General features: G+C 34.3%; 1 long non-coding RNA gene across 1 annotated transcript; it reads right to left on the reverse strand.

Moving 5' to 3' along the window:
* Positions 1–1,502: 1,502 nt before the first annotated feature.
* LOC149895090 (uncharacterized) lies at positions 1,503–25,579 on the reverse strand. Its single transcript, XR_016458551.1, has 3 exons — positions 24,782–25,579; positions 24,408–24,506; positions 1,503–2,724 (listed from the first exon to the last, which is right to left on the reverse strand). It is a non-coding gene; the product is annotated as an uncharacterized LOC149895090 (long non-coding RNA).
* Between the last annotated feature and the right edge of the window lie 50 nt (positions 25,580–25,629).

The following is a 25,629-nucleotide window of genomic DNA, read 5'->3' on the forward strand; positions in this document are numbered from 1 at the left end:
TTGAAGCTTCGTTGTTTTACAAACGAAACCGGAATCATGAAATCGAATTAAAAAGCTTTATTTTGATATCATCCCTGCTGTAGTGCTGTCTAGAAACCAAGAACAATGGCCAACCAAGGCCAACATTAAAAATAACTGGAACGAAACGTTTTTATCGATAGAATAAAAATAAAACCAAAAAGCGAAAAAAAACTGCCTGAAACAAATCACTTTAAAAACTGTTTTTATTCCTATTTATATGGAAGAATGTGATTGATAGCGATTTTAAATCCTGTAATTGATCAAATAAAACAATTTGTTTCTACTAAGCTAAAAAAATCCGTGTAACGAAACGTTACATCTATTGGCTGCTTTGATAGACGTCAGATTCTTCCTGTCGTAGTTGTAATGTTTTTAACATAAACAATGTTTTTATTTCCTATTTTAAAATGTAATTGCTACAACTTATGAGCGTTTAATATTACAATAGAACATGAATAATAGCATAGCTGTGCAAATGGCTACCTATCCTAATATTATGTACCTACTCCTAGTCATAAATCACGTACCTACCTACCTACTTAACTAATAATTTCTTAATTAATCAGTTTTCCCATTCGCTAAAATCGCATAAGGTCCAGAAACTTGAGGTACACACACTTATATCACTTATTTTCTATACTATTTATAACCAAATCGGGTCTCTGTGTTTGTGGTAACTTCGCTGTTTCCGATTTCCGAGCTTGGAATCGTGACAATGTATGTGATGTTTTCTAATATTTATTTATTCATTCATTTAAATATATTATACCCAATGATTCGGATGGGTCACACAAGACAAATCGCTCATTATCAGTTAGTTTTTATGTAGGAATGAGGTAAATGTTTGCACATCGTGTTTCTAAGGATTCCGGTTAAAACATGTAAAAATAATGTCACCACTGTAATCTGGGGACTTCAAGGAACAAATTAACACACATTTCATTAATATACGCTAAGAAATTGAGGTGGGCCTATTCTCCAAACAAAAAAAATCGTCTCCTTTAGTTTCATAAAATCAATAATAATAATTATTTTTGAATTGCGAATAAAACAACAATAATTGAAACTAAAATGGTTTTATTAACATGACTATATTATTCAACTAATGGTAACAGTAATACATTTTTTCATACAACTTAAATAAAATCTATACATAAAAAAAACGTAGGAAAATACACTTGAATATTTTTTGGGTGCGATTTACAAAATAATAATCGAAGCAAAAAATATGCTACCCCGGGCTAGACGTAAACAGTAGTGCATGGATAAACTTAAAATTTTGAATAAATATTATAAAAACAGGTCGGATCAACATATTAAAGGCTAAACATATAATATAACATCTTGCTAAGACCAATAGGAGCGTAACAATGCGGATAAAGCCACGGAGCACGATGGTGGTCTGTTTCGTGCTTTCACGTGTTTCTTCTTAGTGACGCTGCTTTGAGCACCTGGCGCGTCTGGCTGAAATTGTTTAAAATATGAATACATATTTTTGTTATCCTTTTTCACATGCATGAGTATGAGTATCAATCAAAAATCAAGAATAGTCCATAATAAAGATTAGATTGAAATTCAATTTATGAATAGATATATATATGAATTCTTGAAAGTCACAACTTTGGTTTTTAACAGCGATGTTTATTATAAAACTTATTGTTTGTGACGAGAGTTTTATAGAGATTTTAATGTATTTTACAACAAATATAGTTAATAGTATAAATTTATAAAAAAATATATTTTGTTCTAATAGTAACAGAGGTTGCATTGAGGAAACTATTTTTGATCAATACTTTATGTAGTTTGATCGTTTCATAAACAAAAATTAGGCCAAAAATATAATTAACATACTTAACTGGTGATTCCATTTTGTACTGATACAAAGCCTGTTTTATATATGTACAATATTTTGACTTCAATTATTCCTTTTATTGGTTGTGTCATTCCTCCTCCTGATGAAACTGTCTTTATGTTATAGAGTAATTTATGGCATTTCTGAAAAAAAAATCCACATTTAATGAAAACCTTCAATTTGTCAAAACTAAATCAAATAATTGGGACCACCACATTGCAGGCAGCTTTCAAATAAAAAAAAGAATTCTCAAAATCGGTTTTCTCAGTGAAAAATTATGATGTAACAACGCGAAAAAGAGAATAAGTCCAATTTCGAAGTCGATTAAAATGTAAATTTAATCATGATGTGTTATTTATTACATTTATGCAGTTTAAATGTTTCACAAACAGGAATTAGGTCAATAAATATATTATTTACTTAACTTGATATTTTTTCTCATCAAAACTTTACATGTAATGTAAAATATTTTGCCCTCAAGTCCTTTTATTGGTAAAATAAGTAGTATCTTTCTTCCTATGGATGAAACTGGTCTTTTATATTTTCCTATTTCTACTGGGAATCAATTGTGGCGTTTCTGAAAAAAAAAAACATTTATAAAATATTTGATTATCCTCATTTTTTATCACTGGCAATAATTTTAAACGTTTTAATACACTTTTTTTTAAATTTATTGAGAGTTTTGCATCCATACTTTTGTTATCTAAACTTAATCAAGATTTTATGTTTTTTTAATGCTCCTTTTTAGACAAACAGGGAATTATGCCAAACAAATATAATATACTTAACTTGTGATTTAATGTTGTCATATTAAACCTATTATTTTGTGTTGTTTGTCCGTCTTCTGCGATCTGGAAAATATGAAATATATAAGTTGTATCATAAATTTAGAAAGATAATAAGAAGATTATAAAAGATAATATAAACCTATGACAAATATCCGCAAAAAGGAACACTGTTTTCAATTTTTTTGACTGGCAGCGAGGTGTTTCACATCATACTGAGCAAATTATATCTGAAACTTTCTGTATTAATGCAAAACTACCACCTCCTCCTTTATCCAGGCTTGGGACTGGCTGCGATGAGGTAGAATAAAATAATCTCATAAAATTTATTCTATTCACCCTCAAACACAGGCGGAGTTACCTAACTACCGTCTAAGTACTCGATATACACTAATTACTACTATTATACTTAACTATAAAAGAAATAAAAATTGTAAAGTGTGTATATGATTGACACGTGTTTAAGTAAAGCGTTATGCGTGTAATAAAATAAAATTAAATAAATATAACCATGATTCTATCAAAAATACATACTTAGGTATACACGTAAATAAAATGTATGAATAAAATATCTACATTCTACATCAATAATTTACACGATCTAAATTAATTTACTCTAGTTTACTCTAGTCTATATACCTATAAACTAAACTTAATTGATTTTATGTACACAAAAATATAGTTTGTGTTGTGCATGTAAGTTTATGTTAAAAAACAAAATTGATTGATCTACATAGAAAATTGAAGCATAGCGAGACAAAATATTTAAATATTACTGTAAAATGCGCTCAGCGAATGTAAAAGTACGATATTAGAAGTAATGATGTAGCGCGTTGTACTGTAAATATACGTCGGACGTGATGCAATTTATAAAAATGAAATGATAGCCCTTCGAATATAGAATAACGATGGATCATGAAAGACGATAGCGGGCGCTTTTAGTCCAACGGAAGGAATGGATCCGCGGACGGTACCGGGCCGGTGTCGGGCGGAGCTGCGCGCGAGCGGCCTCGCTCGGCGGCGAGACGTGGCCGGGCCGGCGCGCGCCGCGGCGGGCGCAGGAGCGGCTCTGTCGCAGAGGTGAGTGCGGTGCCCTAAGTCGCTTTGCATTGGCGCTGCGTCGCGCCTGCAGTGATGGCGGTGGCTAGATGTAGACAGTGTCGAAACAATAGAATATTACGATTGATAATGCGGGGCGTTTCTCTCAAGTTATATGTTTCGGAGATTCCTCGCGATTAATTTCAACGTCCGCCATGATCGTAAATAATAAAAAAAGAATCAGTGCGCACAACTGGCGCGGTTGGCTGTCGGGCGGCAAGTGTCGGTCGAACTGACACCCCCCAACCAGCCAAACTACTGACTCAAGGAAAATGTCATTGTCACTTGTCATTGTCATAAATTCATTCGTTAAAACTTCAAGTCTTACTATGTCAATATTCAAACTCACAACTTTACCAGTAGATGGCGTTATTACCAACTGAATAAATCAATACTCCGACACGGCCATTCTGACAAATAGCGCGTTCTCGCGCGATTTCTAAACCTATTTAGCTCTGGTCACAACTTTTCGTCAAGGTTTGTAACGTAGAACCTACATAAAGCGCGAAGCTTCCCATGTAGAGCCAACACATGAAGCGCGGAACTTCCCATATAGAGTCAACACATGAAGCGCGGAGCTTCCAATGTAGATAGAGCCAACACATGAAGCGCGAAGCTTCCAATGTAAAGTCAACATACGAAGCGCGAAGCTTCCAATGTAGATAGAGCCAACACATGAAGCGCGAAGCTTCCAATGTAGATAGAGCCAACACATGAAGCGCGAAGCTTCCAATGTAGATAGAACCAACACACGAAGCGCGAAGCTTCCAATGTAGATAGAGCCAACACATGAAGCGCGGAGCTTCCAATGTAGATTCAGCCAACACATGAAGCGCGGAGCTTCCAACGTAGATAGAGCCAATACATGAAGCGCGGAGCTTCCAATGTAGTTAGAGCAAACACACGAAGCGCGGAGCTTCCAATGTATTTAGAGCAAACACATGAAGCGCGGAGCTTCCAATGTAAAGTCAACACACGAAGCGCGAAGCTTCCAATGTAGATAGAGCCAACACATGAAGCGCGGAGCTTCCAATGTAGATTCAGCCAACACATGAAGCGCGGAGCTTCCAATGTAGGGCCAACACATGAAGCGCGGTGTTTCCGATGTAGGGCCAACACATGAAGCGCAAAGCTTCCAATGTAGTGCCAACACATGAAGCGCGGAGCTTCCAATGTAGGTAGAGCCAACACATGAAGCGCAAAGCTTCCAATGTAGTGCCAACACATGAAGCGCGGAGCTTCTAATGTAGGGCCAACACATGAAGCGCGGAGCTTCCAATGTAGATAGAACCAACACATGAAGCGCGGAGCTTCCAATGTTTAATTTACGCGTGCAGCACATGGATTCCAACGCTAATCTTCCGCATGAAGCGCGGAGCTTCCAATGCTAAATTTACGCCATCGGCTCCTCTTAGGAAAGGAAAAAGAAACAAGCGTCTAGAGATGCGATCATTTATTAGCATTGATCAACAAAATAAATTGTAAACATTTCTACTAACCAAAACATCAACAACAAAAATAAAGGAAAAATCATCATATCGCAACCGTGGACATAATAAATACAATCGTGTATCTCAACAAATGCCGTTTACTTGGCGACTAATCATTTTATTTTAACATAACTCAATATTTAATTATTAATTTTTAAAGCCGATTAGAAAAATAAAACTCACTCTTATTACAAATCATCAAATTGATTAGACATTTCTGGTAAACTCATAGGATATTTACTCAGCTTTTCATGACACACATATTGCGCACGGTATTCGAATACAGCTCACGAAAATCAATACACAACCTGTCAGAGCCATCCTTCTTCTTCACGAGGATCGCCGGGCTTGAAAATGGCGACGTACTCTCGCTGATAATGTTTTTAGACTGGAGGTCAACTATTATGTCAATCATGGCCTTGCGTTCCGCGGGGGCCAGGCGATAAGGTTGACGCTGCACTATTTTGTTCGGATCTTATAATCTAATTTCCATCTCACCTGTTGTTACGACCGTCTGAGAGTTCCCCTTTACGAAGTTCTCATTAAAATTTTCAATAATAGCACGTAAACGAGCAATATCTTAGATGTCCGTAAGGTAGGTATCGATTGCTTCTATATCGGCACTTTGCAAAGCACAAACGTGCGCACGAACATCGCGAGAAACGTGAACGTCTTTATTTTTAATTATTAAGTTTACCCCGAGTCGCGTAAAAACATCAAATTTTTTTTTAACATCATCCATCTCTATAGGCAAAGTAATACGGGAAAAAGAATGAGTGAAAGTGGAACCAATACCAGTTAAACGCGTAAATAAAAAAATAAAAAAATCTCGTACACCGGTCATAACGTCAGCGATAGGTTTACGAATGAGCGAGCAGTTAGATTCACTATCTACGAGGGCTTGTAATTGAAATCTACCAACAATAATTTTAACAAGCGGCGATTCTGACTACACACACACATTAACGGACTTTATATCATTACTTTTTTTTAAATTTTTCGTCGCGTTGTTTAGAGAAACACACCTCCTCTGTATGCCCCAATTTGCGACAATAAGTGCACTGAACATTTTTATCGACAGGCGGGGAACATTTTAATTGAGACGTTTCCGAATGTGAAACCTTAGTGTGCGAACGGAATTTACAATTTCGCTTATAGTGCCCCATTTTGCCGCAATTGTGGCACATAACATGGTCATTTGTTTCAATTTTACGCTGCTTAAAGTCACTACAAAAAGAGCTCGAAGTTGAAGGTCGTTTATTATTTTTATTAATTTGAGGGTAGGTAGCAAGGTGTCTATCCAATGTTACAAAGTCCGTGGGGGTATTTTTTAATAAATCTGATCGTACCTGATTGTCAGAGATACCTGATATGACGACTTCGATCTTGTTCGCCTCGCTCCACGCCGTCTCCAGTCGATCGATCATCGCCAGCTTGTTGGTGGAGTATTCCACGTAGCTAGCGGCGCGGTCACTCGTGTATTGCACCATGTCCCGGAAAAGGTCGTGGAAACGCTTGATGGAGGCAAATTGTCTTGTTAACCGCTCCTTCGCTTCATCCCACGTATTGCACAAAGGATATGATTTGGACGCCCACTTGCGTGCTCGGCCGCGTAGATGCGTAAAAGCAGCATTTCTCGTTTCATAATCCGTCCATGAGTTCTGTGTCCGGTGGTGGTCGATTTCGGCACACCATTGCGCCGCCGTAAACTCGCAATCGTCAGGATCGAACGACGGAATGTACACTTCAGTGGGTTTCATCTTCTTCACAGGTGGTTTGGAGTTTGGAGTTTGGTTTTCGTTATTGTGAAAAGTCTCCGCCATTCCACGGAAAAACGAAGCCCACATCTCAGGAGGCACATTAGGAAAAGCACTATTATTAGGCACGTTACGGTTTTCGGTACCTCGTGGCGTAGATTGTTCGTCGCAGTTTGATTCGGCGGATTGGTTCGCTGATTCTCGGAAATATGTCTCGCTCGTAGTAGCAGGGTGTCGGTTAAGTACACTGGAGGAATGATGGTCAGATCCCACCGCTGCTTTCGGAGATTCCTCGCGATTAATTTCAACGTCCGCCATGATCGTAAATAATAAAAAAAGAATCAGTGCGCACAACTGGCGCGGTTGGCTGTCGGGCGGCAAGTGTCGGTCGAACTGACACCCCCCAACCAGCCAAACTACTGACTCAAGGAAAATGTCATTGTCACTTGTCATTGTCATAAATTCATTCGTTAAAACTTCAAGTCTTACTATGTCAATATTCAAACTCACAACTTTACCAGTAGATGGCGTTATTACCAACTGAATAAATCAATACTCCGACATATGTATTAATATTTATATTACATCTCATATTATAATATGTCATAATTGTGCTAACCTAACCAAAATATTTGCGTATTTGAAAAAAAAATGGACAGATCACGGATACACAAAATAAAAACAATTTTATGTTCCTATAAATAATTGTTATTTATTTTAAGTATCAAATTTGATAAATGTTTTTATTTTTTTATTTTTATTAAGAATTTCCAACAAAGAAAACATAATTTATAAACTCTTAATAGTTAATACTAAAATAGCTTATCGTATAATAACAATATATTATGTTTCTTTACTTATAGGAAATTACAACAATCGTATATTTAAACGGATAACAATATCATGTTAGTTTAATGAAAAAATGAAATACAATTTCTGATGCAGGAAATACAAACAAACAAATAATAATTTACCAAAGTAGATCCAAAACAAATTTGCAATAATATCGTTTTTACTAATATTACTAATTACTAATTAAAAAACTAATGCTGACTACTATTATTATTATTACAATTTATTGTAAATAGTATGGTGCTTATCGACATGTTTCATTGAAATGTTTATTAAGAATACGCTTGAATACCGCAAGTGAATTGTGAAATATATCAATTTCACGCGACTTTGCTGCAACAACGTTGTACTCATGGGTAAGTCTAACTATTGGGGAATGCTTCCATAAGTTTGTTCGAAATGGAAGAGTTCTGAGTATAGCGCAGGGATATCGAGGGATCCTGGCGGGGACATTAATACATATTCTGCCCAATAATTCAGAAGAATCAATACAATTATTAATTATTTTATATAAGAAAAATATATCTAACATTGTACGTCGAGATTTTAAGCTCAACATCTTGAAGTTATTGAGTCTGTCCAGATAACTTGTGCAGGTTTTACCAATTCCAGTTCTGAATGCTAGACAACGGACCAGTAATTTTTGTAAACGCTCGATCCGAATTATATGCGTTTGATAAGATGGGTTCCAGACTGTACAACAATACTCCAGACGACTACGAACGAAGTTGTTGTAAAGTACAAGCGCTGTTTTAGGATCCTTGAATTCTTTGGAGCACCGTAGGATGAAGCCAAGCGATCGATATGATGCAGCTAATATGTTGTAGTAGTGAGATGTAAAACGTAATTGTTGAGTGAATGTTATCACTATCATGTAAACAAAATTTAAATGGACATGTTTATTAATATTATTTTATTAATATACCGTGAAATATTCACAAAACGAAAGATGTCGTTTACTTTAAAAGTCAAAGCAGTATCATGAAAGGTCGGGAACCTTCAGAGGCTGGGACATGTTACCCAGGCATTTTTTTTTCTCTTTTTCATATAAATCGCATTTTACTTTTCCAAAAAGCTGGTACATCTCAGTAAAATGAGCATTCTTTCGATTTCTTTTGCTGCAAAGATTTCGTAGTGGGATTATGTTGTAGGCAATAAAAAGACAAAAAAAGCAAAACAAAATATTGTTCATTGACTATTAAATAAAAATAATCATACTTTTACATTTAAGTTGTGCTTTAAATTCAGTGATTTAACTTTATTTATGGTTATTTCCGAGATACCAAATTAGGCTTATTTTTCCGAAATTAACCGAATAGAAATAATATTTATTAACTATCAAATTATGTGGTAATATAAAATGTGCTAACCCTAAGCTTCTTTTGATGCTGAGCAATGTTGTAAAATATAGATCGCTACATTATTAGGTAATTTTGCCTATCATTGTAACTTTTGTTTAAAACAACCTTCAGTGGTAGTTATAATATTTCAAACGTTATTTAATGACATATTATGAGTAAAAGAAACCTGTGTTTTCGCCATCATGCACAAACTATCAACTTGAATTTTCACCATTTTTTTTTCCCGCGAAATGACACATGATATTCAATGAGTTACAACAAGTTGCTGATTTAAATTAGCGACACACACAATAGGCAGTGTTGACAGACAAATTAACCAACTATTTTACACCAAATACTTTGAATGTTGCCAAAGTATGAAGGTATTTTTGCAATTTAAAAATTGACTTATGAATTGATCTTCGGGCAAAGATATCCTTGGTAAAAAAATCACAATAAGACACTATGCATTTTCGAAGTAATTATGATATTGATTAATTGTTTTTGATAATGTAGTTTTTTTTTGCGTTGGAAAATATTCAAGAATATGGTTATCATACTAACAAAAGATGTTTTCAACTCTTAGAGTATTTCATACATTTTACATTGTCTTAATAAAATATTGTAAATAACAAAAACTTATAGGTGATACGTAAACATAAATGTTCTACTTATGTATCTAATAAAAACTAAAATTATATTTTATAGATATATTATATGCATGTGAAAAAAGCAATTGATTGTACTTAGTATAACAATTCTTCAATTCTCGATTTAGGTTTGGAGTTTGTACGATAACCGTACTTACTACATAGTCACTTTAATTATTTTAAGCAAGCAAGCAATGAAATGTTTCAAATTACAAAATAAATAACCAGTCGACCAGCTGTATTCCAACATTAGGTACATTAAGATAAAATGTATTTTACATAATGATAGTATGTACTTTATATACAATGAGTTCTTAATATTACAGGTTAACGTTGACTTTTTTTTAAATTACACATAGTATAAACTATAACGTATTAAGAAGAATTTAGAGAAGATATAAAGAAGAGAAAGAAGAATAGGCACAGTGGTGTAATTAAATAACACGAAACGAAAAGGGCGAGTTACATAAGAAGGTATAGCGAAAAAATAGAAGAGTTGCCTGATACTTTAATTCAATAAAGTTTCTCTCGAAGAAGAGAAGGCAGAGTAAAAGTAAGGAAGAAAGTTTTTATTTTTGCAATACGAATTACAATATTATAACTTTAATTTATTTTAAAATAACTGTTGACAACGTAACGTGTATGTTAATATATTTTTTTTTCATAAGTACATAATAATCGACAACCAACATTTGTTTTAAACTTTAGTTCCATTTAAAACGAGATGAAAGAATAAATTTATACGAATACATTTTTTTATACTAAATTATAAAATAAATCTTGATCTTGCTTGATTGAGGTGATTCAAAATACTGGAATTACTAAATAAACGCTATACACATATATATCGAACTATTCCACCATACTTCAATACTGAATACAGTCAAGTATTTTTATGTAGGTAAATTAAAATTCATTAACTCCACTTGCTTGCAGGATCCGTGCGATCAACCCCACCGGGTGAGACCCTTTTGGGAAGCCCAGCGAGTGCGATCAGCAACCGGATAGAATTCATGTTCTTGTTTGGATGTCGTTTCAGAAAATATTATCATACAAATCAATCATAAAAGCATAGCCTTCAGTGTTGTATTTGATGTCGTTAATATTAGGATTTTAGTTTCATGTTCGTTCGGTTATAATTTGCACTTCAGTTTAGTTCCAAAACTTTGTGACCTCACATACGACGGCAACTGGATCATAATGCCATTTTTTTAAATTACATATATTATATTTACCGTGAACTTTCACTGTGATAGTCAATTTTCTTTGGCTTTTATCAAGGATTTTGTCCACTTACGACGTTTCCTTTGGTGAACAGAAAATTTCTTTTGTCAGCTTCGAGACATTTTTGGAGTGAGAAAAAGTCATCATGTCACTCATGTTTGTTTGGCTATTGCGTCTGACCAATGTTTTCATTGCTTTCTATATCTAATAGTAAAATGGCTATGACTGTTTATTATAATAGTAAAATGGCTATTTTAATTAGATAACGTATGTAATTCCAGTATTTGTTTCTTGTTTCGTTGATGCGGCAAATATATTCTTGATGTTCTATCATTATTATTTTTTCGTTTTTTTTTTTTGTTATTTTTTTTTTGTTCTTTTTAGTGTTTTTTTTTTGTCTTTTTTTGTATATTTCTTTTTTCTGATATTTTTTATGTATTTTTTTTTGGTAGCTATTAAACAATTTGCCGTTTTAAATAAAATAATTAAAAATACATTTTAATTTATGCAAATTAAAGGCATACGAAATAATCTAAGAAGTAAAAATTCCACCCTTTATATTATTTACGTTAGTAACAAACGCTTGAATTTATTCGATGTGATGAATAACCATATTCTTGTTACAATATTTTTTACATAAAATACTCGTAAATGCATATGCATGCTTTGCGCAGGTGTGATTATTATAATATATAATCTGTAATCAAAGTTTCAATTTATGAGGATTCGGGTATAATTTACAATTTAAGTACTGAAAATGTTGTATATTATTATACCCAATCATAAGCTTTGCTTTGAATAGAAAAGAGGAGACAAGATGTACCTCTTATGTTTTATGGTGCTGAGTTTATATTTTGATACTTATAATAAAATAATGTTGATGATTGTTCCTTTATCTCCTCAAGAAGCATAGGGCTTCAGTATATAGTTCATTCAGTAGATAAATAATAAATTAATACTAATAAAATATTCATAGATAAATTAATATAGTGGTTGGGTACTGAAAATGTGATGATTGGCGTACAGGGGGTCATCAGCTTTGCTTTGAAGAACACTTCAAGCAAAGAGAGACAAGATGTGCAACCAATGCTTTATGGTATCGAGTGTATTTTGATAAATAATAATACTAATAAAATATTCATAGATAAATTAATAAAGTGATTGGGTACTGAAAATGTGATGATTGGCGTACAATGGGTCATCAGCTTTGCTTTGAAGAACACTTCAAGCAAAGAGAGACAAGATGTGCTGCTACCAATGCTTTATGGTATCGAGTTTGTATTTTGATAAATAATAAATTAATACTAAAAAAATATTCATAGGTATATTAATATAGTGGTTGGGTACTGAAAATGTGATGATTGGCGTACAATGGGTCATCAGCTTTGCTTTGAAGAACACTTCAAGCAAAGAGAGACGAGATGTGCTACCAATGCTTTATGGCATCGAGTTTTATTTTGATAAATAATAATACTAATAAAATATTCATAGATAAATTAATAAAGTGATTGGGTACTGAAAATGTGATGATTGGCGTACAATGGGTCATCAGCTTTGCTTTGAAGAACACTTCAAGCAAAGAGAGACAAGATGTGCTACCAATGCTTTATGGTATCGAGTTTGTATTTTGATAAATAATAAATTAATACTAAAAAAAATATTCATAGGTAAATTAATATAGTGGTTGGGTACTGAAAATGTGATGATTGGCGTACAATGGGTCATCAGCTTTGCTTTGAAGAACACTTCAAGCAAAGAGAGACGAGATGTGATACCAATGCTTTATGGTATCGAGTTTGTATTTTGATAAATAATAAATTAATACTAAAAAAATATTCATAGGTATATTAATATAGTGGTTGGGTACTGAAAATGTGATGATTGGCGTACAATGGGTCATCAGCTTTGCTTTGAAGAACACTTCAAGCAAAGAGAGACGAGATGTGCTACCAATGCTTTATGGCATCGAGTTTTATTTTGATAAATAATAATACTAATAAAATATTCATAGATAAATTAATAAAGTGATTGGGTACTGAAAATGTGATGATTGGCGTACAATGGGTCATCAGCTTTGCTTTGAAGAACACTTCAAGCAAAGAGAGACAAGATGTGCTACCAATGCTTTATGGTATCGAGTTTGTATTTTGATAAATAATAAATTAATACTAAAAAAAATATTCATAGATAAATTAATAAAGTGATTGGGTACTGAAAATGTGATGATTGGCGTACAATGGGTCATCAGCTTTGCTTTGAAGAACACTTCAAGCAAAGAGAGACGAGATGTGATACCAATGCTTTATGGTATCGAGTTTGTATTTTGATAAATAATAAATTAATACTAAAAAAATATTCATAGGTATATTAATATAGTGGTTGGGTACTGAAAATGTGATGATTGGCGTACAATGGGTCATCAGCTTTGCTTTGAAGAACACTTCAAGCAAAGAGAGACGAGATGTGCTACCAATGCTTTATGGCATCGAGTTTGTATTTTGATAAATAATAATACGAATAAAATATTCATAGATAAATTAATAAAGTGATTGGGTACTGAAAATGTGATGATTGGCGTACAATGGGTCATCAGCTTTGCTTTGAAGAACACTTCATGCAAATTTTTAAATTGTTAAAATACCTTCATACTTTGGCAACATTCAAAGTATTTGGTGTAAAATAGTTGGTTAATTTGTCTGTCAACACTGCCTATTGTGTGTGTCGCTAATTTAAATCAGCAACTTGTTGTAACTCATTGAATATCATGTGTCATTTCGCGGGAAAAAAAAATGGTGAAAATTCAAGTTGATAGTTTGTGCATGATGGCGAAAACACAGGTTTCTTTTACTCATAATATGTCATTAAATAACGTTTGAAATATTATAACTATCACTGAAGGTTGTTTTAAACAAAAGTTACAATGATGGGCAAAATTACCTAATAAGTTACTTAGAGGGACGTCGGCAGCGTGTACTAATTGAGGAAGTTTCTTCAACTTGGTGCAATGTTTCTGCTGGTGTTCCTCAAGGTGGCGTTCTGTCTCCCCTCCTTTTTTCCATTTTTATAAACTCCATTTCCAAGGATATTGTGTCATCTTACCATATGTATGCGGACGATTTCCAATTATATAAACATGCGTCACTTCTTGAACTACCTGAAGCGATTTTCCAAGTTAACGCTGACCTTGCAGCAATAGTCAGATGGAGCAAAAGTCATGGTTTAACAGTAAATCCAATCAAAACCAAGGTTATCATATTCGGAAGCAGGCAATTAGTCTCAAAAATTGACTGGACCAATTTACCGAACGTTGTCGTTGATGGAGTTCTCATCCCCTACAGTGCTCAGGTAAAAAGTCTTGGTCTAACTCTTGATCAAACTTTTTCCTGGGATGAACAAATAAAGCAAGTTCAAAAAAGGGTTTTTTCTTCTGCCTTCTCCTTACGGCGCTTGCGCAACTTTCTTCCCGTCACAACCAAAATTACCTTAGCTCAATCCCTTCTCCTTCCTCTCCTTGATTTTTCAGACTCCTGCTATCCCGATATTCGTGAATATCAACTTGACACCCTTGAGAAGCTCCAAAATTTCTGTATCAGATTCATATTCGGACTTCGTAAATTTGACCATGTCTCTGAATACAGGAAAAGGCTAAAGTGGCTTCCTATCCGTTATCGCCGGGATACTCATCTGCTGCATCTTTTGTACTGTGTTCTGTTTAGCCCTAAGACTCCTTCTTACTTAAAAGATAACTTCGATTATTTAAGCTCTAGTCATTCCCTCTCTCTTCGCTCTTCCAACTTGTTATTGCTCAGCACCCCTTTCCATCATTCTAAATTTTTTAATAATTCTTTCACTGTCCGGGCTATTCAACTATGGAATGCATTACCAGAAAATATTAGACGTGCTCAAACGCTCTGCTCTTTTAAATTGTTGCTTAAAGACCACTTCTTTTCCTTACTATAGATTTGCTTTGCTTGCTGACGTCACCAACTATTGTTTTTATATATATTTTTTTATCTTTTTTTTTTTTTGCGTTTGTACTATAGTAACTATGTGTATGTATATGTATTCTATTTATATAATAATATGTATGTATATGTTTATTACAAAGCATATGTATGTATTTATATGTATTTTATTTATTTGTATTATTATGTAGTAGTATGTATTTATGTAGTAGGTATCTTTGATACTTACATAATTTTATTTATTTATTATTATTGTTTTTTTTTCTTCTTTTTGCACTATCCCATTAACTTCATACATTTCCTTTCCATCAGGTTGCCTGGTAGAGATTGCTGCTTAGCAATAAGGCCGCCTCTTGTACAAACTATGTCTTTCTTATGTATTAATGGTATTTTTGTCATATTTTAGTTTGTGCAATAAAGAGTTATAAATAAATAAAAAAATAAATAAATGTAGCGATCTATATTTTACAACATTGTTCAGCATCAAAAGAAGCTTAGGGTTAGCACATTTTATATTACCACATAATTTGATAGTTAATAAATATTATTTCTATTCGGTTAATTTCGGAAAAATAAGCCTAATTTGGTATCTCGGAAATAACCATAAATAAAGTTAAATCACTGAATTTAAAGCACAACTTAAATGTAAAAGTATGATTATTTTTATTTAATAGTCAATGAACAATATTCTGTTTTGCTTTTTTTGTCTTTTTATTGCCTACAACATAATCCCACTACGAAATCTTTGCAGCAAAAGAAATCGAAAGAATGCTCATTTTACTGAGATGTACCAGCTTTTTGGAAAAGTAAAATGCGATTTATATGAAAAAGAAAAAAAAATGCCTGGGTAACATTTCCCAGCATCTGAAGGTTCCCGACCTTTCATGATACTGCTTTGACTTTTAAAGTAAACGACATCTTTCGTTTTGTGAATATTTCTCGGTATATTAATCAAATAATATTAATAATCATATCCATTTAAATTTTGTTTACATGATAGTGATAACATTCACTCAACATTTATCAAATTTGATACTTAGAATAAATAACAATTATTTATAGGAACATAAAATTGTTTTTATTTTGTGTATCCGTGATCTGTCCATTTTTTTTCAAATACGCAAATATTTTGGTTAGGTTAGCACAATTATGACATATTATATGAGATGTAATATAAATATTAATACATACAACTTGAGAGAAACGCCCCGCATTATCAATCGTAATATTCTATTGTTTCGACACTGTCTACATCTAGTCACCGCCATCACTGCAGGCGCGACGCAGCGCCAATGCAAAGCGACTTAGGGCACCGCACTTACCTCTGCGACAGAGTCGCTCCTGCGCCTCCCACGGCCGGCCGCCGGCTCCGGAACTCACGACCTACCGCCTTGCAGAGGACTCTCGACACGCATTTCCACCTGTCACCGAGCCGATAAGGTCCATTCAAATCCATTTAAATTCCTATGAACCAAGCAGCTGCTATGACTTTACATATCCATTATAACATTATTATATATAAGAAAAGTTCAGTCAATTTTATAAATTACTGTCACCGCCACTGACATATAAATACTCGACAATGCGCATACAACCTTAAAACCAATAACAAACTTATACATTCGCTCTCGCATTTTACTTTAATACAAATAATTTGTTACACAGTGTTTCAACTTTAACGTAGAATCAATTCGTTTTTTAATGTTAGCGTCGTGATGATAAGAGTTCATAAAAAAATACGCACAATGTAAACGTTGGCAACATGATTTGATTTTAATAATTGATTTCTGATATAGAACGGAGGTGAACAATTTCATTCCAGGAAGCCGAGTGTGTAATGCTTGCAAGTGTAACTCGTCAATCTACCAAGCAAAGTGAATAGTGTAATGCATGGTGGGAAATCCCTAAAGTAACTGTGGAATGACGACGTTATTTACGTAAGGTTTACCGTTGATTAATTTTTCCCTATGTACAAGAAGCATTAAATCGTTCCTATCCCGTACGCGACCTAATGCCACGTACAACTGTCCGTGACTAAATACGTCCGATCTTAAATCTATGCCGACCCTATTAATAGTTTGACCTTGACTCTTATGAATGGTCATTGCATAACACACCTGAAGGGGAAATTGCAATCGACACATTTCTATTGGACTATTATGATCAATGGGGGCTTTAAACATGATTCGCGGTATAAAGAACAATTCGGCTATTCCCGGTTTGCGAACTGTTATTAATCGAGGTGAAGTCGCTACGATTATAACTTTTGTACCATTAACTAAATGATCTGAAAAACTAAGGTTACGAATTATTATACAAATACATCCTACTTTTAAAGTGAGATCGTGTTCTGGTATACCTTTAGGGTGCATACTATTCAACACGTCTACGCCTAAATACAATTCGTCAGTGTCATCCGTAGCCGTTTTATCTACTGAATAGAAATGTAAAAGGTCGCCTGGCAAACGGTCTAATACAGTCCTATTTATTTCTCTAATATTTGAATTGTGAGTGGAAAGAATGGCCCTACCTATACAAACTTCTGGCTCGTGTTCTAAAAGGAAATCCGAAAAAACAAAATTAATTAACTCATTTAAATCAGTAGTAAATGATAAAAGTGAAAGGTCTATTAAATTTTGACAAGATCTACCGACCTTTACCGAATGTAAAGGCAAATTATTTGAACCTATTTGAAGTAAAAAATCGGAAAAAACACTATCTTCACTACACCTCTGAGGTGTAGTTAGTGAAAACGTCTTTAAACTCTGCCATAAGGGCGATGATTTTACTGACGCATTAAATATATCTGAATGACACTTGGCGTTGGTAACTACGGGCGGAATCTGACGAAAATCTCCAGCAAAAATGATAACCTTTCCCCCAAAACTTTTATTAGACTTTGTCAAGTCTTGCAAAGACCTATCTAACAAATGAATGAGGTACTTGTGTACCATCGGCGCTTCGTCGTAAATAATTAAATCGGAGTGTAGTATAAGTTCAGCTCTCTGGGTTCCGTTTGTTACATACCAATAGCCTAAATCGTCAATAGCGCTTAACGGATACTTAAACATACTGTGCGCAGTCATACCGCCGTCATAGTTCTGCGCGGCAATACCTGAACTCGCTGTGCATAAAACTACACCGTTTAGTACGCCCCTCACGTACGCTGCTATCGTATTTAATAGCAACGTTTTACCAGTGCCTGCCGGACCGTCTATATAAATAGCACTTTCGTTACTATTGCGAAAACCGTGATCAGTGAGCAAATTTTGCACATATTCGAACACTTGCCGCTGGTCATGAGACAGCTTGGGCGTCCAAACATCCACAAATTCGCGTAACCCGTCTGCATCGTGTAGAGCCTTCTCACGACCTAGTTCGGTGGTGTCATCGTGCGCGTCAGGCAAACCTTGCTCTAACAAACACGAACCATGTTTTCGCAATAGACGGTCAATTTGAACCAAGGCCTGGGTGTACGCTCTATCCGGATCGTTATTTACGCGGTTAAGTATATCTTCAGCTAGCTCATTTTTAAATTTTTCCCACAGTGTCGCTACTGCTACCCCGTTAACAGCCAATAATACAAAAAAGTTACGCAGGCGTGGTCCGGTCAAAAAACATGAAGCTTCCTGCATAGCTATCTCGTATTCGGCTTCATCGTTGGCGATACCAACGGCTTTAGCGGCCTCCTGGAATGTGTTACAATTTGGACCACCCAAGTTATAAAGATCCCTGTAACTACGGCAGGGGTGTAAAGCTAACAGTAATCTTAAATAAAATTGTTCACCTCTGTTGGGCGCGACCCAAAATAAACGCGTCACTATTTCTCCCCTCTGTCTTTTCGTTAAAAATTTACCGTTGGTCATATTATAAATGGTTGTATTTTTTGTTGAGGGGCGGCTGGAATGAACGATATACCTCTCGTAAAAATCTAAATATGTTAAACTATCGAATTCTTCACCGAGGGGACGATTAAAATACGTGACGAGATCCGAACCCGAATTCTGAACTGCACGCGCTTCATTTCCCGCCTTAAAAAAAATTGATTGATGATTTTCTAAATGCACGTCTAACATCTTTACAGTAGGCTCACGTCCCGTGACGTCAAACTCAAAAACTCTCCAAGCAGCCTCACCAGAACCGATGTATCGTTTTGTGACGTATTGTTCTATTTCGTTATTTTTTAGTTCATCTGGAACAATGGCGACTCGAGCCTCGTCTGGACCTTTAGTCATATATTTAAAGAGATATTTAATGACTGTTCGAGTGGACACTGATTCTAAATTTAAATGGCAATCATATCTAAGAAGAAGTGCAGCGTTGTATGGTACTATCCACAAATCACTAATTTCTACATCCCTCCCTCTGTATTTAATGGTGGCTGTATTCTTACTATTACGCTTTAAGTTAATAAACCCTTTATCATTACAATATGTGACTTCTGTCTCTGGTTTTGGGAAATAGCTTGTACATTTTTTTTTTTCACTATCCCAACATTTTAAATCTGTCCTATGCGGCGGACCGCATGGACCATGTACCATGTAATCTAAAACAGCTTTTCTTAATTTTCCATCAACTTCTGAAGCGTCAGGAATATCTGCTCTAATAAATTTATCCACATCAGTACCGTGAACGGGGCCACCACCCTCGACTGCAAAACATATATGAGCGTGTGGTAATCCCCGTTTTTGGAACTCTATTACATATAAAATATAAACAATTTTACCAAACCAAACCCCTGTGCGTAGATCCCTCAAAAGTTGTTGCAATTTAATGTTAAAAACTCTAGCACAAATTGAAGGCGTATTATGATGACCTGTTGTTGAATTTTGTATTTCAGGCCATTTGGGATTGCAAGTTAAAGTTAAAAGAAAAGATGGCAATCCTAATCTGTTAACTACTGCCATAGCATCCATATACTTTTGCTTCATATATCTAGGCCCCCCCGTGTAACTACTTGGCAAATAGACTCTACCAGGCACAACGCCACCCTCTCCTCGAATAGTCTCATCTACACTTATCTGCTGTAAAACTGACTCTACTTCTCTTAATGGAGCGGAACGGAGAGCATTATCCGTGTTACCTTTTTGGATGTTATACAGGTAACGAAGTCTTTCTTCTAAAATCCTACATTGCATATCAACTAACCACTCTTCAGACAAACGATTAAAATCGTTGAAACGGGGTTCGCTCAGAAGGAGACATCTTACATATTTGTTCTGGGTTAGTTTTGCTCCATTATTGTCCGTTTTGTTAGGAAACCATCCAGGGTTACCGTGCGGATACAATAATGGATATTGAAAAGTTTCATATAGGGGGTGCATTATATCTACTGTGTGAGGCTTTTTGTCTCCAATTTTCCAGATTGCAATGGCGCGAGGAATGTAACGCTCCTGCTCATTGCTTATAATGGCAGCAATCTCGTTGCCTAAAGGCATATCACCGAGAATGTTGCCATGTGTGCGTCGTGTGGTGTGCTCAAAAATGAGGTGTGCGTGGTCAGATGGTTCTTGGCTCAGCCGCTTGAAGCACTCTATATAAGGATTGTGATTATGCAAGAAATTTGTAATCGATCGAATGACAGTTAAATCTAAATTTAAATTTGTAGCGAGGCTCTCTCGCTCACTGTTATCATAGATGTAAAGTCCAGCCGGATTAGTAGTTTCTGAGTACGCAAGATCGAAAACTCTGTGATAAACTCTCCCTTGAATTTTTAAAAATGATACCCCCGTTGTCGGATGTTGAAATCCGTGTGTAACGCCTAAAGCACTAAAAGCAAATAAATTATTATAAGCCCTAGGTTTATGCAAAAAAGAAGGAAAGCTATAGAATGGTTCATTTAATGGCGGGAAGTTTTGAACGTTATAAGCGCCAGCCCCACAGCACCACTTGATACGATTCTTTTCCTCAAAGAACAATCTAGCATTACAGTGCCTACACAAAAACGCCTCCCTATCTAATAATGAAATATTCTTAAAACTATACAATTTGACGACAGTTAAGCCGTCGCCACTCTTCGTACCTATTAAATTATTGGAATTCCGTAATTCCACGTCTAGATTTCGATTAACTTGATTGTACTTATCTACTGCTTGCCTATTAACCTCTGGATTATTCTGACTAAACTTTTGACTGGCCTGCCTATGGATCTCGGGATTGATCTCGTTATACTTCTGAACTGCCTGCCTATTAACCTCGGGATGATTTTTATTATATTTTGTGACCGCTTTTAAATGAGAATCTGCATCTATAGATCGCCTACCTGGTCGTCCCCTCTTACGTCCTACTTCTACTGATTTTACTGATGAACTATCCGAATCTTCGTTTATATTGTTTTGTTTGTGTGCTTTAGATTTATTATATTTAACCGGTCTACCGCGTTTTTTAGTATTTTTACCTACAATCCTAACGTCGGGTAATTTTGTTATGCAGACAACGGGTGTCAGTGTTGTTAATTTAGGGTCGCGAATATTTTGAATTAAAACTTTTGGTTTTAGGGAATTTAATTTAGGGTCATATTTTGGGGGTATACCTTTATTAACTAAAACTATCGGTTTTAAATTAGACAATTTAGGGTCGTCTACAATAACTAATTGGTCGTCTACATTAACTAATTGGTTGTCTACACTAACTAAATCATTAATAATATTTACACTATGAAAATTATTTAAAATTATTTTATGAATTTGATATTGACTACCAAACGCCGGATTCCAAAACAAAAACTTTGCAAGAGTATCTAAATTGTTGCACTGAAAGAGACGTGCGGCTCCTACCGAATGCGAGTTATGGACGTATTTATTATTCGCGTCTACTTTATGGCTATTAAAAATAAAATATGAATTATTTGACCTCCAAAAAGATATCGTATTATTAGCGCCGGTGAAAAGGTAGCTATGTGTGGAGTCGTTATGTGCAGTGTGAAATATTTTATTTTTTAGGATTAATTTTAATTGTAAAGTGTAAGTGGCTATGTCGCTGTCACATGTGGGAAACAGTCCGTTGTCGATCCAACTATCGTTGTCTGCCATCGATTTAATATTAGCCAAATAGGTCCCTACACGTATATCAGAAGGCAATTCTTCAGGATATAAATGAGGATGATTATGCGCAACCCCAAGTGGTCTTACTTGAATGTATAACATGTCACCAAATTCTAAAATAGTGTCAATATTTTCCTGAGAAAATACGGCTCTATTTAGAATAGAAGAGTAAACAGCCGCGCATGTTGCCATCGCGACACATTGTGCGTTGTTACCCTTAAACCGGGGATCGGCTTGATGCGTTGACCCTTTAATAATAATTTGACCGATTAAAATAATAATAAAAACAGAATGAGATTTTATCAGGTCAGAAGTAACATAATATTTATATAATGCCGCACAATTTATTTATAATTTGTTAAGCAAATTGAAATGTCCCAAACAAAGAATAATGCGTTGTACCTATGATTATAAAATACAAATCCGTATGAAATATGTTAAAGAAAGTATCCCTAGTGAAATCACTACTTCATTTCTAAAATTTCGTAACACAAAAATATTAAATCGATTAGATATGGGTTGAGAATGAGATCCAAGATGAAAAAGGAGTCGAAACTACTCTAAAAAAATACTAAGCTCGTTACGAAATACGAATAGAAAATGTGGCGTCATTCTACCTTACCGCGCAATCTATAAAAAAAATATTCGCGACGATCTACGTTTCAGTATAATATTATACTCGTATAATCAAACATATCTAGAATTATTTATCATGTTAATTTTAATCCTATCAAAACTATGTACTTACGTAATATGATGGAATGTTATTATTTTATGGAAATAGTTTACATACTGTTATTGGCAATTATTAAATCATGTATAGGTATACATATAACTTATATATTTGTAATATCAAATTAAAATTAATCTCATTACCTATCAAGTAAAATTCTAGACTCTAGTAGGTATATGATACAACTCAGTCGTCCTTCCGTCTCCTATGTAATTCTAAAACCTGGTTTATAAATCTCGCTTTAATGTTGAAAGTAAGTACCTACCTACATCACTATCACTACATAGTATTAAACAAAGTCGCTTTCTCTGTCCCTATTTCCTTATGTCCCTTTGTATGCTTAAATCTTTGAAACTACGCAACGGATTTTGATGCGGTTTTTTTTATAGGTAGATAAGAGTGATTTAAGAGGAAGGTTTATGTGTATAATAACATCCATTAAATAGTGGAGAAGTACTGTTATTTTTGAGGTTTCTAATGTGATGTCGCAAATAATTTTATCAAACGCATTTTTTCCGCTTACATTGCAAACGCAGGCTGAACCCTACGAGTTTTATCAAAATAATATACTAAGTATTGTAAACATTGAAAAGGTCTATAGAAAAGTCCGTGATGGTTATATATAATATGTATATTATGTCTATCTCTTATGGATAACCCACAATAACTTTTTTCTGATATTTACTTACTTATTCAATTAATTAACTTCGCTACATAATGTGAAGAATGTGAAAAATTAATTGAAATTAAACCGAAAATATCAATACTTTATCTATACCCACAGATAAGTTAAAAATAAATAAATATAAAATAAAATATATAATATACGTTCAATTACATACAAATTTTTAAAGCGGTGGACCAATTTTAACTACTCACTGGCAGAAAGCTTTCATTGAAAAGAAAATAGGTAGGTATGTATCCTTATAACATACGTTAAAAATTAAAATACAGAACATTGATATACCTAACATGTGTTTGAATGATCAGAGACAATTTCATGATTTATAATAATTAATAATATTTTTACTTTTTAAGGATATTTACAATTTTTAATGAATTAAGTACCTAATATCTAATTTATTTTTATAATAAATATAATATCTATCACACAAAATGGCGACCGACGCCGTCCGCGGCGCGCGGCGCGCCCGCTCGTCGCGCGCGTTGCCGGTTCGTGATTCCCGCGCATTTCGATTTAAGTACAACAAATTAGGAAAAAAATATATTACCGACTTATTAGTTATTACCTACTACATTTATACATATTATTATATATTTTAAAATACTATCTTCTATTCTATTTGATGTTAAAGAAAATGACTTTATTCTGTAACCTATAAGGTAAGTACATAGACACACATGACAACAACGGTAATTACGTAGGTATTAAGATGTTAAACATCAGATACCAATTTTATAAAAAAAATCTTTGTTATTAAGCATTAAAAGTAGGTAAGTATCAACTTATTCAGAACATTTCAATTTGCACAAAAAAAGATAAAAGTGATTGATTACCTACCTAACAGAGCCTTATGAAAATATATATGTAGGTATATTAATTGACTTTAAACCTAATAAATTGAATAAAGCTTACCGGTAGCGATGCACGCCATAGCCGCTGCGTTGCCGCCATTGTTGCTAGATGATGCTTGGAACATGTTGAGGCACGAAGTCACGTAGAATCTCGAAGTTACTGAAAACGATAAATGACTATTTAAAAAAACAAAGCATTAAAAATCAGACATCACTTGTTTTTATTAAACCATTGAAAAAAAACAAAAGAATAAATCGTCATGAATTGAAATGAAGTCTTTTTATATTTTATAATAATTACCTAAAGTAACAAATTTAATTGTTAGTAAGAAAAATGTATAAAGAAAGACAACAATAAAACTCAAATCATTAATCACTCCAAGTACAATATGAGACCAATAATTAATTAATAATAAAATATGTAAATCGACTTACCCTGTGAACAGACGAAATGTTAATGGAAGAGAATTGGCGCGGGCGCGGGGTCTTTTATTCCGGAAGTAAAAATAATTGCAAACATTACGAAAAAAGTGGGAATAGACAATTTCACAGTTATGTATTTTTTTTTTAATATATTTTAATTAATAAGAAATAGGTATTTAAAATACGTAATCTAATCTAAAAAATATATTAAAATAATAATAAAATAATTTAGAAACAATAATATGTATTTAAATATTAAAATCCAACTGTTAGTAATGCTACGGCCACACTACCGCGATATGCCAATAATTATTGCCACAACTTTAAAAACACATAAGTGTAACCACGACTTATGGCCATAATTCTACAATGCCAATCAATATGATAAATGGCGGTAGGCAATAGCTCCGGCGGCGGTATTCTTTCGCACATCAAAGAAAATAACCGCGGTAATTATTGCGTATGCGGCCACACTTCCGTTTGTCCAGTGTGCAATATGAGCTCACCGACGACGCACGTATCGACCGACATGGAGTGGTCAAATGAAAAAGCGCTCGATGGCGCTAATTTTTGGAATTCTTGGAATTCTTCTCTTTGGGATACCCGACAGAAGAACTATAAAAATCGCAGTGTACACAATGATGCGTGGCGTCGGATCAAACAAAATTTATCATTTCCAAGTACAATAGATGATTTGAAAAAGAAAAAATCATTTTGAAAAAGAAAGAATCCTTGATGAATTATTACAGAAACCATATCTATTATATTTTAATTATTAACTAATATTTTTTTTGCTGCGGTAAATGCCAATAATTACCGACATATCTAGGTAAACTCTAGTGTAACCACATCAGTTCATG

Source organism: Colias eurytheme, chromosome 32, assembly GCF_061535395.1.
Source record: "Colias eurytheme isolate Ceu_HAF_F1 chromosome 32, ilColEury1 Martin Lab GWU primary, whole genome shotgun sequence".
NCBI classification, from domain to species: Eukaryota; Metazoa; Arthropoda; class Insecta; order Lepidoptera; family Pieridae; genus Colias; species Colias eurytheme.